This window comes from Pseudorasbora parva, chromosome 14, assembly GCF_024679245.1.
Source record: "Pseudorasbora parva isolate DD20220531a chromosome 14, ASM2467924v1, whole genome shotgun sequence".
NCBI lineage: Eukaryota > Metazoa > Chordata > Actinopteri > Cypriniformes > Gobionidae > Pseudorasbora > Pseudorasbora parva.
In genome coordinates this window covers 41,253,284-41,267,251 of record NC_090185.1, presented here as the reverse complement: position 1 = coordinate 41,267,251, position 13,968 = coordinate 41,253,284, and positions in this window count along the sequence as shown.

Genomic DNA, 13,968 nt, shown 5'->3' with positions numbered 1-13,968 from the left:
AGCTTGTGTCAATTAGGCTACCTCTGTGCATCTCTAAACAGCACTGTTATTACCTCACTAGTGAAAAAAATGTCGTGTGTAGCCTTTAAGTTGCTTTATGTTTTTTTGTTTTTTTTTTGTCCTGTAAGTTTCAGTTATTACAGTTACTATGCAAAGTGATATGGGACTGTAATGCGGTCAAGAGAACTGACTGGAACGATCCGCTGTGTGTTTCCCAGGAAATAATTGCACACCTCAGAACGTTCATCAGCCAATCAGATTCAAGCATTCAACAGCCCCGTAGTATAATTATTATTTAATATATTTATTAAATTATTGGTATATTATTTAAGTTTATAAAATGATTTAATAAAAATACAAAAGTATCCCATGAAGAAAGATAGTCATCTAGGTTGCATATGCATCCTGGTTCTCTAAGAAGGGGAACAAGCGTTGCACCATGGTGTTGATGCTATCAGAGTGTGCTTCACAAGCCCCGAAAAGTGAAGCTAAAGCGTCTCAATCGCCCCCTGGTGGCTGGTCCCAGACATCATAAAATTGTCAAAAATGTCTTGGTATGCTGAAGCATTAAGAGTTCTGTTCACTGGAACTAAGGAGAAAAGCCCAACCCCTGAAAAACAACCCCACCCCATAATCCCCCCTGCACCAATCTTTACACTTGGCACAATGCAGTCAGACAAGTCCCGTTCTCCTGGCAACCGCCAAACCCAGACTCGTCCATGGGATTGTCAGAAGCGTGTCTGAAGCGTGATTGGTCACTCAGTTGTCTCACTGCTCTAGAGTTCAGTGGCGGCTGCTTTACTCCACTGCATCCCACGCTTTGCATTGCTCTTGGTGATGTAAGGCTTGGATGAGCTGCTCGGCCATGGAAACCCACTCCATTAAGCTCTCTACGCTGTTCTTGAGCTCATCTGAAGGCCACAGAAGTTTGGAGGTCTGGAGCGGTTGACTCTGCAGAAAGTTGGCGACTTCTGCGCACTGTGACCCTCAGCATGTGCTGACCCTGCTCTTATTGCACAAGTGTCAACCTATCACGGCACCATGCTTGAGTTCACTGAGCTCCTGAGAGCGAGCCATTCTTTCACTAATGTGTGTAGAAGCGTCTGCAGGCCTAGAGCTTGATTTTGACACCTGTGGCCATGGAGTGATTGAACACCTAAACTCAGTTATTTGAAGGGGTGTCCCAATACTTTTGGCAATATAGTGTATGTGCTTTAAGTGTCTTCATCTTTCTGCTTCATTAATACCGAAGAGACGTATTTACTTTGCCCTGAGCTCAGTCTGATTTGTCACATTGAAGGGTTAGCCGTTTCCAGAGAGTAAAGCTTAGGGATGAAAGCATCAGAATAAACTGCTCCCACACAGCCATCGTTCTGCTCGGATATTTGAGCACGCTGTTTCTCTGCTCCTTATTTTAATGTTTTAAGAGCTCTCCATAAGTTTTCTGTGCACTCTGCTCTCTGTCTCCTTTGGTTTCATTAAAACAAAGCACACTTGGAAAACGGGCATACACGTATGGCTGCTTTCTAACAACATTCTCTTCTAACAATCCTCTAACAACTTCAGCATTTGACCTAGTTTATAGTTTAGCACATGTGAAACGCACACACTTCTGAGAGAGAGGAAGAGAGTGCGCGGCGAGGGCGAGACCGGCTCATTTTGTTAATAATGTGGGCGTTTCGTTCTACATCCACACCGAGGTTCAGAATAGTTAATGGCTCTCGACAGAAGTGGAAATAGCATTATTAGGTTGAACGGGGACATTTGCTCATCCAACACGAAGCTGCTAACGTTACAAGCCAACATGTGTTTGGATATCTATTAAAGCACTTGTGCAGGAGTGTTTGACTCAAACATGACACTTTTAACAGTGAACTCAAGATATATTAGATAAGATATTTCAGATAGATAACCATGCTTCCATCATGATCCGCAGAACTATAATATTGTGGTTCACAACCAGATATAATACAATTTAAATATTCATTTTATAGAACACAAGTTGAAGTGAAAAATAATGTGAAATCCCTTTTTGCAGATGATTATATTATCTGACAATGCACAACAATGACAACTGGCTTATTTGATCGGACATGCATTGTGCAGAAACAGTGTCTTAACAGCACAATGTGTCTTAGTTTAATAATGTGTTTTTTCAAAATCTTTTTTTTTCATATGGAGGATGAAACTTGCAAAACAATAAATAAATAAATAATTTTGCAAACAAACAAACAAATAAATCCACAAAATTCTACATAAAAAAGATTTACAAATAAATTAGGGGTGTAACGATTCGTTTTAACAACGATTCGATTCATATCACGATTTGAGGTTGTCGATATGATTTAAGGACGATATTGGTACATTTAGAACGATACGATCCGAAAAGATTCAGTGACTTGAAATCGATTCAGTAACTTTTTAGCCAAAAATTGAAATCTGTGTGACTGATTTATTTCAGTCGAATCGAATCGTTGTTAAAACGAATCGTTACACCCCTAAAATAAATAAATGTGCAAATTAATAGTGTCAGCCAATGGTGTCATACAGACCGCCTGATTGACAGTTTGATTAACACCGCCTCATTAGCATATTGAGCCAAGGGGAAATAAATAAGAAGCTATGTTCAAAAATGAATAAACGGGTAAAAGGAAAAAAAGGTCAACTTTCAGATTAGAATTTCCCATAAAAAAATGTATTTTGCATTTGTAACATTTGTTTTATTTAATTAATTATTTATCTCATTGCACATTTTATTTATTAATTTAAATTAAATTAAATAAATCACTTTTTACAAATGTTTATATAATCACACTGTAAAAAAAGTGTTGCTTTTTGTTGGTTTAACTTAAAAAATTAAGTAACCTGGTTGCCTTAAAATGTTGTGTTTATTGAACTTAAAAATTTGAGTTAATACAATAAAGGAAATTTGTTTAATAAATAGAAATTCAAAATATTTTTGTATCTGAACCACATAAAAAAAATTATAAATTCAGGAAGATAGCACTATTTGGCTGCATCATCAGAAATAAAACACACACACAATTACCCAATATGCTTACAAAATATTTTAATAATATTTTAAAAAAGGTTGTAGAATCTCAAAAAAATGTTCATTGTATTAACTCAAAATTTTAATTTCAATGAACTCAAAATTTTAAGGCAACCAGGGAACTTTTTTTTTTTCAATTAATTTTTTAAAGTGCACAAATTAGCATAACTGTAGTGTTTAGAATAAGAAGTTTTTTTAATAAATAGATAAAAGTGTAAAGTTTATTACATTTACCAATTTATTTAACAATTAAATTATTTACATAAAAAATCAAGAACATTTAAACTATTAAATACTTTATAATGCAATTATATTTTTCCTTTAATTATTACTTATTTATCTAGAAGTTAAAAAATTAGTGGATGATAAGATGAACATATAAATCATCCGCCTCTCTTCACAAGACAAGGTTTTTTTTTTTTAAAGACACTGAAATTAAGACACTTCAGCCAATCCAACATGTTTATAATTGAACTTAAATACGATGTTAAATCACATTACACAAACCCCAGGGAATATGTGTTGGTGTCTTTGACGGTGTTTCTGTGAGATAAATGCTCTATTTAACAACATCCCCTTGACTTATCTCTTTTTGCTCAGATTTACTCTCAGGTTGATTGCATTTCAGTCACGCTGATGCCGGGTAAACTGTTGGGCTTAATAGTAATTGTGTAATAACACCCAATGAGATTTGCTAAAATATCATAATGCAGACAAGAAATGTGAGCCCTAGCCAATGCAATAACTGTTTCTGTGTTAGCCCCGCCCACTGCCGAAAACAGCCCAATCGGTACTGACAGATTGGCTACAATTTCTCGTGTGCTGTCTGTGATTAATGAAAACTTCTTATATGTAAATATCTCAAAAATTCTAACTTTTCTTCCCTATTGTTCCACGTATACCCGAGTGAAGCGCTTCTCAAACAAGAAAACATTTAGGGGCGGGGCTTGATTGTGTCTGTGTGGAATTGATTGGATGGTGGTGGTTTGCTATTAGTGGATCTCATGTGAGTGACAGGTTGCCCCGCCCTCGTCATCAGAGAAGAGTAGATATGCTGCAAGAGGAAGTTATTCTGATTCAAGATTTTTAAAACAATAATGATGTGCACCGATAAATCATTTAAAATAAATATTTTAACAAGAATAAAAATAATTGATTTATTGATTTCATGGTGACTTTAAAACATTTGTTTTACCTAATCAGCAAATCATAAGCAAAATAATCTTCTTAAATGTAAATATTAAATTTCAAAAAGAGGATGGCGATTAACAACATTAAAAGATAGTGTATATTATAATAAATGTCTAATTTTACATGTTGATTAGATATGCAGATTCTCCTATAAATCTTACTGTGTAAGATGAAATATATAAATAATCATCATACTTTGAAGATATTAAACGCGTCTCTTTATTAGCAGGCGTTCAGACCGGACTCAGACTGTAATTAAAAGTGAAGCGGCTGCACTGAACAGCAGGGAACGCCGGCTGCAGTCGCTGCTGTCTGCGGCTCAGCTCAGAAAACCCACGGGGAACGCTTGGACCCGTCCTAATAGTAGCCAACTGTTTTTATGCAGCTGAGCCTTTCTTATCTTCTGCTCTATCAGGGTCCGTTGCTTCCACAAATAAAGGGCCAATTAAACCCTAAGAGCGCCACAGAGATCAAAGCAGCGCCCCGAAAAAAGGAAAAACTGTGTGGGACAGTAAAACAACTGCATGATTGTGGATTATGAGGACTGAAGGGAAGTGACCCACCGCAGAGCAAACCGGAATGAGTGTTAGGTGTCTAAATGTGGATGACTGACCACTTGAAACGCGGAGAAGCCAGCTGCATCTTTCTTCATAACAGAGTTTGGCTCTGTTCAAGCACAGGGCATTCAATGCACATATCAGAGAAGCCCCAGGTTTAGATAAGTCTAGATAGGAAAATGTTCATCAATACGAGTGTACCTTTAAGACTTGTGTACAGTATGTTCTCTTCTGTCATCATCAGTTCACACTTGGTTTGAATTTCCGGTCATTTATAGCATAAAAACACTATTTTTATTTATTATTAATTATAATAATACAGTGCTGGTACAAACTCTGTGTGCTTTCTAAATAAAATATTCGTCAGTAAATGACTGTAAAAGCTATCAGGCATTATAAAGTATGTACTGTGCTGAGTAGAAAGTTAGATGTCCATGCTAGTTGTTGGCATTGTTTAACATGCTAGAAGTAAAACATCATTGTGACTGTCGAGCTAATGTCGTTTACAAAACCCTCTCAACATTTCAAATTACTGCCTTGTGTTTTGCATAGAAATTTTCCACTGCATGTCTTTACCGGTGACACAGAAAGCTTACACTGATATATGTGTGTGATTACTAGAAGAATTACCGAAGGGAAAAGAAATCCTTCCCCAGAAGTTTGGTATTTAGTGTGTGTGTGTGTGTGTGTGTGTGTGTGTGTGTGTGTGTGTGTGTGTGTGTGTGTGTGTGTGTGTGTGTGTGTGTGTGTGTGTGTGTGTGTGTGTGTGTGTGTGTGTGTGTGTGTGTGTGTGTGTGTGTGTGTGTGTGTGTGTGTGTGTGTGTGTGTGTGTGTGTGTGTGTGTGTGTGTGTGTGTGTGTGTGTCACTCCTTTGGGAGTGAGGTAAATTGCGGTGTGCCCAGTGTGGGAATTGGTTTGCATTTTTTGCTGAGAGAAATTCAAATTCCAGAATAAATTGCCCGTGGTAAATATGAATGAAATCGCACCAGGAAAACCGAACCCCAAATTAATTGCATCACACCTTTACTGGATCCATACGTTGCACAAGGCAATGATTTAGATATATCTGCAGATATATCACCGGGGGTTGCCCAATGAAGTTAGGCAAGCGAAAACGATTTTCAGTGCTGGTCAATCTCTGGCTCGCAGCCGCGGCTCCATTGATTACCGCGGTGCAGTTAACTCGGTGCAGTTAAACATAAATTAACACCAGTCAGAAAGTGAAACCAATCTGTTCCTGAGAAACGCAACCTCAGTCGAAAATAAACCTTCCGATTCAATCCAGTAATGCAGAAATTGTGCTAATTTATTTATTTTCAATTCCCATTTTACATAATGCCAATGTGCTATGACTTTAGGGTAATGCTGAGCTTCGCAAAAAAAGGGGTGGGTATGAATTATGCAGAACATATACATGAACTATGATGTGACATGGTGGGAAGGCTTAAAATAAAATCTTAATAAAGATCTCGAGAGAGGGATGGTTTTATGTTTGCTGTGCGCTTTGGGACCGCGGGGGTCTGTATCACACCATTCATCACAGTGACAGGTCAGTGGCGTCAAGTGCCAGCAAGTGTGACATTCCTCAGCGCCCTAGACCACCAGAACCGGTGCGTGCTGTACACACACACACACACACACACACACTGTCCTGACCCCGGCCACACATCTGGAAAGGAAGATGATACGGCATGTATACCCCCTCTTCACTAAGCGTTTCTCACCCCCCAAGCCCCTTCTGTTTATATGTCCGTTCAAAAGTTGTTGGGTCTAGGTGAGGCAGAATTCATATCACTAATCAGACATATGAGAACTGAGAGTGTTAGAAGTCATAAACCGCAGACTCAACAAGCTGCATTGTTTGCACACGACCCTGATTATATTGGCTTTGATCTTTTGAAAGAAAATAAAACAATAAACCATGAGAAGTCATTCTGTGGTTATGGGGTGCTGTCAGGTGCTTTAACCCCCAGATTCACGAATGCAAGACTTCTTGTAGCTATGTATGTATGATGTTATTTTATGGTTTTTATTGTTTTGCCTCTATTTTGATAGGATTGCACATGGAGAAACACAAGAAAAGAGAGAGGAAGAGATAAAGCAATCAAAATATCAAATATAGCTGCAGGCATCGATTAAGGGGCCAAGCACAAAGAAGCAAGCAAGAAGTAAAATATAAAATTGTATTTAATCTACTAATATTTTGTTCAGGTAAAGCGTCACCAATAAGTGCAATCCAAAAAATGTTTTACGTGTACTTAGAGTGTGCCCATAAATAAGTGTCAAATTTGGTGAAAATATCTAATTTCGTTAAGGAGTTGTAGATATGTCCATAAAAATAAAATAAAAAATGTATATATATATATATATATATATATATATATATATATATATATATATATATATATATATATATATATATATATATATATATATATATATATATATATATATACATGAACTTCTTTGATTGCATTTTTTTTTCCCCACTTACTATGTCAATTGTAGTATGTATGCTTCCAAATTTCCTACAGTGGTTTTGTCTCAATCTAACTAACAGTTTTGAAGATATTTGCGAACGCTTTTTTTAATGCTTCGCAACGGAAAACAAACCATGAAGCAAAACCTAACATATTTGATATCGTTGCACTCGGAAAGGATTTAGGAATCTAAAGAGTGAAAATAAGTCAACCACATTAAAGGTTATGAGCATATGAATATTTGATTCTAGATTATTTTAAATCTGCTCCTTCAGGGCATTGTGCTGATGAGTGATGACACATACCATATTTTCATAATGAGTTTCTTAATGACTCACTAATGATATGTAAATTTGCTAATGATATGTAACAAAAAAATAAAATAAAAATGCAGCATTTTCCTACCAAATGCAAAATGGCCGATGCCCAAAATAGCAATATTGGATATCATTCAACTCATCATGCTGACTTAAAACTAGCAAGGCCAGTTTTGTCATTTTTGGCCAAACCGTTTAGACCTTATAAGCCAAAATAGCCATTTTCTCTGAGAGTAGACTCAGCATGCAGCCTCAAGTCATGCTTGTGATAAAATATACCAAGTTTGGTCAGAATATAATGAAGTGTTGCAGAGATATAGCATCGCGTCCAATTTGGCATGCCCTTCTTCAAATTTGTTTGGACGTTATTCAAGAATAGTTGGGTTTATCAAAAAGCTTTTGATATATTTTCGCCAGAATAGTCTGAAGTCTAAGCAACCATCTAGGAGGAGTTTCATGACTGAAAATAACTTCACAACGTACAATCAAATCGTCTTGAGCCAAGGATTGAGTCAGATTTCACACAATAACAGAATGAGGTTTTTTGTTCTAACCCTTTTGGTTCCACAGTTATAAGCGTAAACATGAGTGAAACTTTGGACAAGTGCTGGCGCTAGAGAGTTTGATCTTCACACCTTCTGTGCTTGGCCCTTAATAAATATAAACAAGCAAATTACATCACTAAAATTAGTTTATTTATATAATTGATTTCCTGAAAATAATAATATATGTTTTGAGCATGCTTGGATTTGCTTTTCTCATTGATGTAGTCAAAATGGCACTCCACCATGACCACATCAATGAGCATATACATATTTTTTCTGTGATTTTGTGGCTGTTTCGTAGGTGAGGTTGATGCACTTATACATTTTGCTCTTGAATCTAAGATGAACTGTGATTTATTTGCATTTAGGGAAACGTTTGCCATTTCATAAATTCATAAGAACATTTCGGAAAGAGTCACACTTTGCATTATATTCACGTCTTTATAAATAAGGCCCCATACCTCTGGCAGAAATCGCTCCCCAGAGTGCACAATTTTAGAGGACAGCCATTGGTGTGTGACCTTATCGAGTGCACTCATTCAGTCAATAACAAGTGTACAGACGATGTATATGTATACAGTTGGCTAGACATATCTAACCAGAAGATAATGTCCACACACTCAGTGTCTGAATTCGCTAATTCATTCAGTGGACTTTATTAGTGGAGTAATATAGGGAATACTAAATGAGGGTGTAGAGAGCTGTTTTGAATATAGTCAGGACACAAACTCGGGTCGCCCAAAGCTATCTCTGATCGCCCACAAGTACGGTATAACAAACACCAATAAAAGTAATTACAATAAATGCACAGATTAATGTAGTTCATTAACCTAAATTAGGTGATATTAAAAATCTGATGCATTATATGTGTGTTTATATCCACTATTTTACACAGGATTAGAATATGCTTCATGCAGTCAGATTTTAGAGCTGTAATTACCAATTTTACATGATTTCACATGGATAATTTTGGGTAACATTTTAAAATAAGGTTTTATTAGTTAACAGTAGTGCATTAGTTAACATGAATTAACCATTAATAACCCCTCTGTTCAGCATTAGTTAATTTTCGTTAACATTAGTTAATAAAAATACAGCTGTTCATGGTTTGTTCATGTTAGTTCACATAATACATTAGTAAATGTTGAAATTAAAATTAACAAAGATGCTTTATAAGTGCAGGAAACAGTTCATTATTAGTTAATGTTAACTAATGTTAACTAATGAACCTTATTGTAAAGTGGTTCTGGATTTTGCAGGTTGCAGAAACCAACCCATAGACTTTTCTCCTGAACCATTTATCCTTGTCATGGTTTCATTATCACTTATTTGGATTAGCAGCTTAATTCCACATGTGCTACATCTGATTTCACCTTTTGTGAATGCATACAGAACTGGCACCACATAAAAAAGGATCTTAAAAGCAACAAATGCACCTACACGTTTCAACTTCAACCTAAGATGGAGACCAGTGTTAGATTTATTAATAAGTAAAAACCATCCCCCTTTAGTCTTCTAAAATGTAATTTAACTGTATGAATGATACAAATCTAACTGTAATGAAAAGCAAAACAAGTCACAAAAAAAGAATAGCATTAAACCCCATTATATGTAGCACTATCAAGTCCAGGTGCACGGGAATCCAAAGTGCCCTTAGTTTCTTCTGAAATTGGATTTCTTTTATGTCCAAGCGGTATTCATTTTTTACTTCTCTGTTATGTTTCGACTGGTTGTCTCAACTGCCATGAAAGGGTGATAATGGGACAAAATCATTTATAGATTTATCCTGGGAATACAAAGAAGGGGACTACATGTTAACATTATGAGGCATTTATCAGCTTCGAGTGAATCCCAAGGCCACACAAGCTCAGCCATTACTCACATAGATAAGAAAGACTGTACTGTCCTTTAGTCCCAGTGTCCTCTACTGTCTGTGTTCATGCAAGATGGCACTTCATTTGGCCAGTGTTGAGAGATATAGAAATGATCTACCATTTTCCTATTGTTGCCCAGACATCTTTTAGATGCCAGGCATGACACAAAATCTGACCGCAGCGGGGTCAAATACAAAAAAAGAATAAGTGACTTCCACTCAGCTAAACCATCAAAACAAATTACTTGGGTTATGTATCATCTTGCCTTTTGATGGAACAGTCAGCCCAAGAGGGATGACCTTGTTTAGAGGGGCAATTTCATTCAATCATTCCATCAGGCTTGGGTTGCATGTGTCTGGGCCGTGCTCATCCCCCAGACTGAGGATCTCTGGGTCAGCCTAGGCCAACACTTTCATCTGTCGATGATGGTGTCTGGCGTTGGAGTCTCTGGAAATGCATCCCAAGCGTGGCTGTTGGACCAATCCATCATCACCACTGCATCCAATCGCTGTGTCCTGCCTATTAATACACTTTTGATGATGACGGACGGTGTTTCAATGGTTTGCGTAGACAGAATCAAGCCAATATGCCCATTTCAAGGTTTGATTGTGCTTAATCCATTTGTCATGAAAGGTCTGGCATTGGTGCAGAAAGCAAGTATGCATCGGTGTCTTAGATCATAATCTTTTCATGGCGGGGCATTTCAGCAGTATGAACCATGGATGATCTATGCCTTTGGTTTCGTTAATGCCTTTCATATGGACTTATGTCCCAACAATTTGTTTGTTATACAAGTACATCTATCAAACTCCATGAAAATCCAACTGCCACTTACTGCTCAGTTCAAAGCCGCAGAGAGAAAGAAAAAATGAAAATTTGGAATTTGCTCTGGCATGCATCCATGGCCGTGTAGAGGACAACAATATGTGTTCTAGTTTCGTTTCCCAGTGGCTTGATGCCACAGTTCTGTGTTGGTTTAGCTACGCATCTCCCATGCTACTCAGATTGGCTCAACGGACTCTCGGATGTAACGAGCCACGGCAAGCTGAGCACACATGCGGCGTTCCCTCACCCCCTTCCAATTTGAAGATAATTACAGGCAATTAAACAAACGCTTTCCCTGCTAGGTTGAAACCCCAGTGTGGGCACATTCCAGTGTGCATCCTTTATAGGCCCTCACAATGTGGTCAAAGGTGCCTCGCAAGGGAACAATGGGAAGGGGCTGTGTTATTTAAGAGACTAGGCAGTGCTTGAATGTGGATGAGCTAAAGAAAAGGGAAACTGGAGAGGGGTCCACTTCAAACAAGAGGAACCGAAGAGTGGAAACTTGGCCCATTTTCCTTGTGAAACAGGAAAGAACTGGAGGGTAATTAAGCAAGGGTTTAAACTGAGCAGTCATCAAGGTGATACTACACAGCACGTTTCTAAGCTTTCAACCACCGGTGCCGACCACACAAAGCTGTATATCTGTAAGCGTCAGCACTGCAAATATGAAGGAGACCTTGTCTACAACTGGGGCAGGTTTCCAAGAGGATATGTACGCTCATACTTGTGTATCAAATGTATACTTGTACATCATACAATTTCTGTTCTATTGCTTTTGTTTACAGACAGTAACTGTCCTTGGACTGTTCCAGGTTAAGAAACTAATTTGTTGGCTGATTTTGCAATGGTCAGGGTGGTCAGTGGCCTTGACCCTTGCTTGTGGTTGGGCTGAATTTTAATTCTTTGCCAGACACAGAGGATCTGGGATCTTTCTCTTTGAAGGACATCCAGTGACAGCAAGCACAGTCCCTTGGCAGCCCTGTCAGAGCATTGCAGCAGAACCAGACAGACAATAAGCTGTGTGTATGAGGTGCATTTGAGAGTCCGTGCCAGAGTGAGGGATATTTTGCCCTTCTAGAGGAAGCACAGGAACTCCTATTCCCTTTGGGTGAAGTTCTCACTTTTAACTTCCTGTTGACCACCATTTACCATCAATGGCATTACTGATAGAGTAATTGATAGGTCTCCTTCATGCAAATCTATATCGAGGGTGTTTTAACACTAGATGTTGAAATGGCAAGAAAGAATGGTTACAGACTTTAGAGATTCTATTAACTATACGTAACTACTACGTAACATTAGAGTATTCGTAGACTGTTAGATTAGGAAAAAAGTGATGAACAAGTTGACATGATGTAGTAAAGTTTATTATAGTCAGTAGATTGTCTGTGGGAGCATCAACTTAAATTGTTAGCAGATATTAAGCAGACAATCTACTAATACTCTAATGACTGCTAGTTGGCATGTAGTTGCAAAATTGCTTATATATAGTAGCAGGGTGCGATTTGTTTATACAGATTACATAATCAGCAAATATTTGTTCACATTTCAATATTTCTATAGACATACAATCAAACCACAACTTATTCAGACACTTTCAAAATTTTCTCACATTATCACAGTTTATTCATTATAGTTTAGAAAATGGTATGACCAAAAACTCTAAAAAAAAATTTAAGGACACATTTAGATAATACCAGTTTAGCTCAACCAATGACCAAGCAATGCTTCATTTAGTTCAGTTTGTGGTGTTAAAGGTCACATTAGCAATTAAAGAACAAACACTGAAGCAAAAAATGCTCAGGTCAAAGTCTATAAATAATTTTGGCCCAGAATTGTTATCAATTGTACTGGTAGTCACTGGTACAATTTCTGGTTACAGTATGTCAGAGTTTACTTCATTTTGCTATCCTCACTTACATTAATGAGCTATAGTGTCCTGCACACACTAGTGGAATGTTACATCTGGTGTCTGAATCATTTTTGGTTTGACTTTATTTCTTATCATGACTATAGAGTTTCGGTTCTTTTTTTATGAGGCCGAGACAACAAGAAGCGCATGCTTGTTTTCTTTATGTTTCAAAAGCACAATGTTGTGTTGATATTGTGAGTGTACATGAATAAAAGTAGACCACAACATAAATTGAATAAACCTGATTTTAGAACAATATATTGCGCCACTAGGCCTGGTTTGCCAAAAAACGTCATACAAATCAATCACAAAACACGTTGTGACATTTTGAAAAGCTGCGTATGAATTAAGGCCAATGGAACTAGGATTGTAACTTAAATGTGCTGCATGTGTCTCTTTACAGGAGCCGAAGTGCTCAATCAAGTATGCCGCACACGTCCTGAAAAGCGTCTCAATCGCCCCCAGCTGGCTGGTCCCAGTATAGGTCATAAACCCCGCCCTCTCCATGTAAAAAAATACTAAGGAATCAAATTACACTTGAAATATTTTTTTCCATTGATGGTTTCTGTAATGTTAGGTAGTTTTTATCACAATGATGCTAGTTCAGTTGTTTGTTTTTTAAACGAGTTTAGTTTAAGTTAGTTATTTGATGCTTTGAAAACATCATGATTGACAGCTGAGATTGACAGCTTTTCTGAGTTAAGTAGTCACTGAGGCAACAACAGACTTCTGAAAATATTTGGGAGGAGATTCAAGCTTTAAATCAACTTTATTTTCATAAATGTTTACTTCACACCGACATAATGAGTTGTTCTACAGAAAACTGTAGAGTATTCTACTGCTCTACTACTCACTACTGCGCGTCATCAGAGCAAGAAGTCAGCGCCATGTTGGGACACTGGTGGCTTTACTTTTCTACAATGCAAGTGAGATATTTGTTACAGTGAAAAGTAGTCGCAAACTTCTCCTCGAAAAGATTATTCGTGATATCAATTCCCTATAGAATGAAGACCTAATTTTCAGATATAACATGAATAGCATGCTTTTATCAATCTGTACTCTTGGACATGAGGATTATTCTTCCAGAAAGTTCAAAGAGATTCCACAGGATGCCCAGGGATGTGTCCATTGCTTATCATTTACTTTCAGAGCAGATAAGACAAGGGAAGAATGGTGTCAAGCGGACATGGCGAGCGTGTCCGTAGCTTCCTGTTC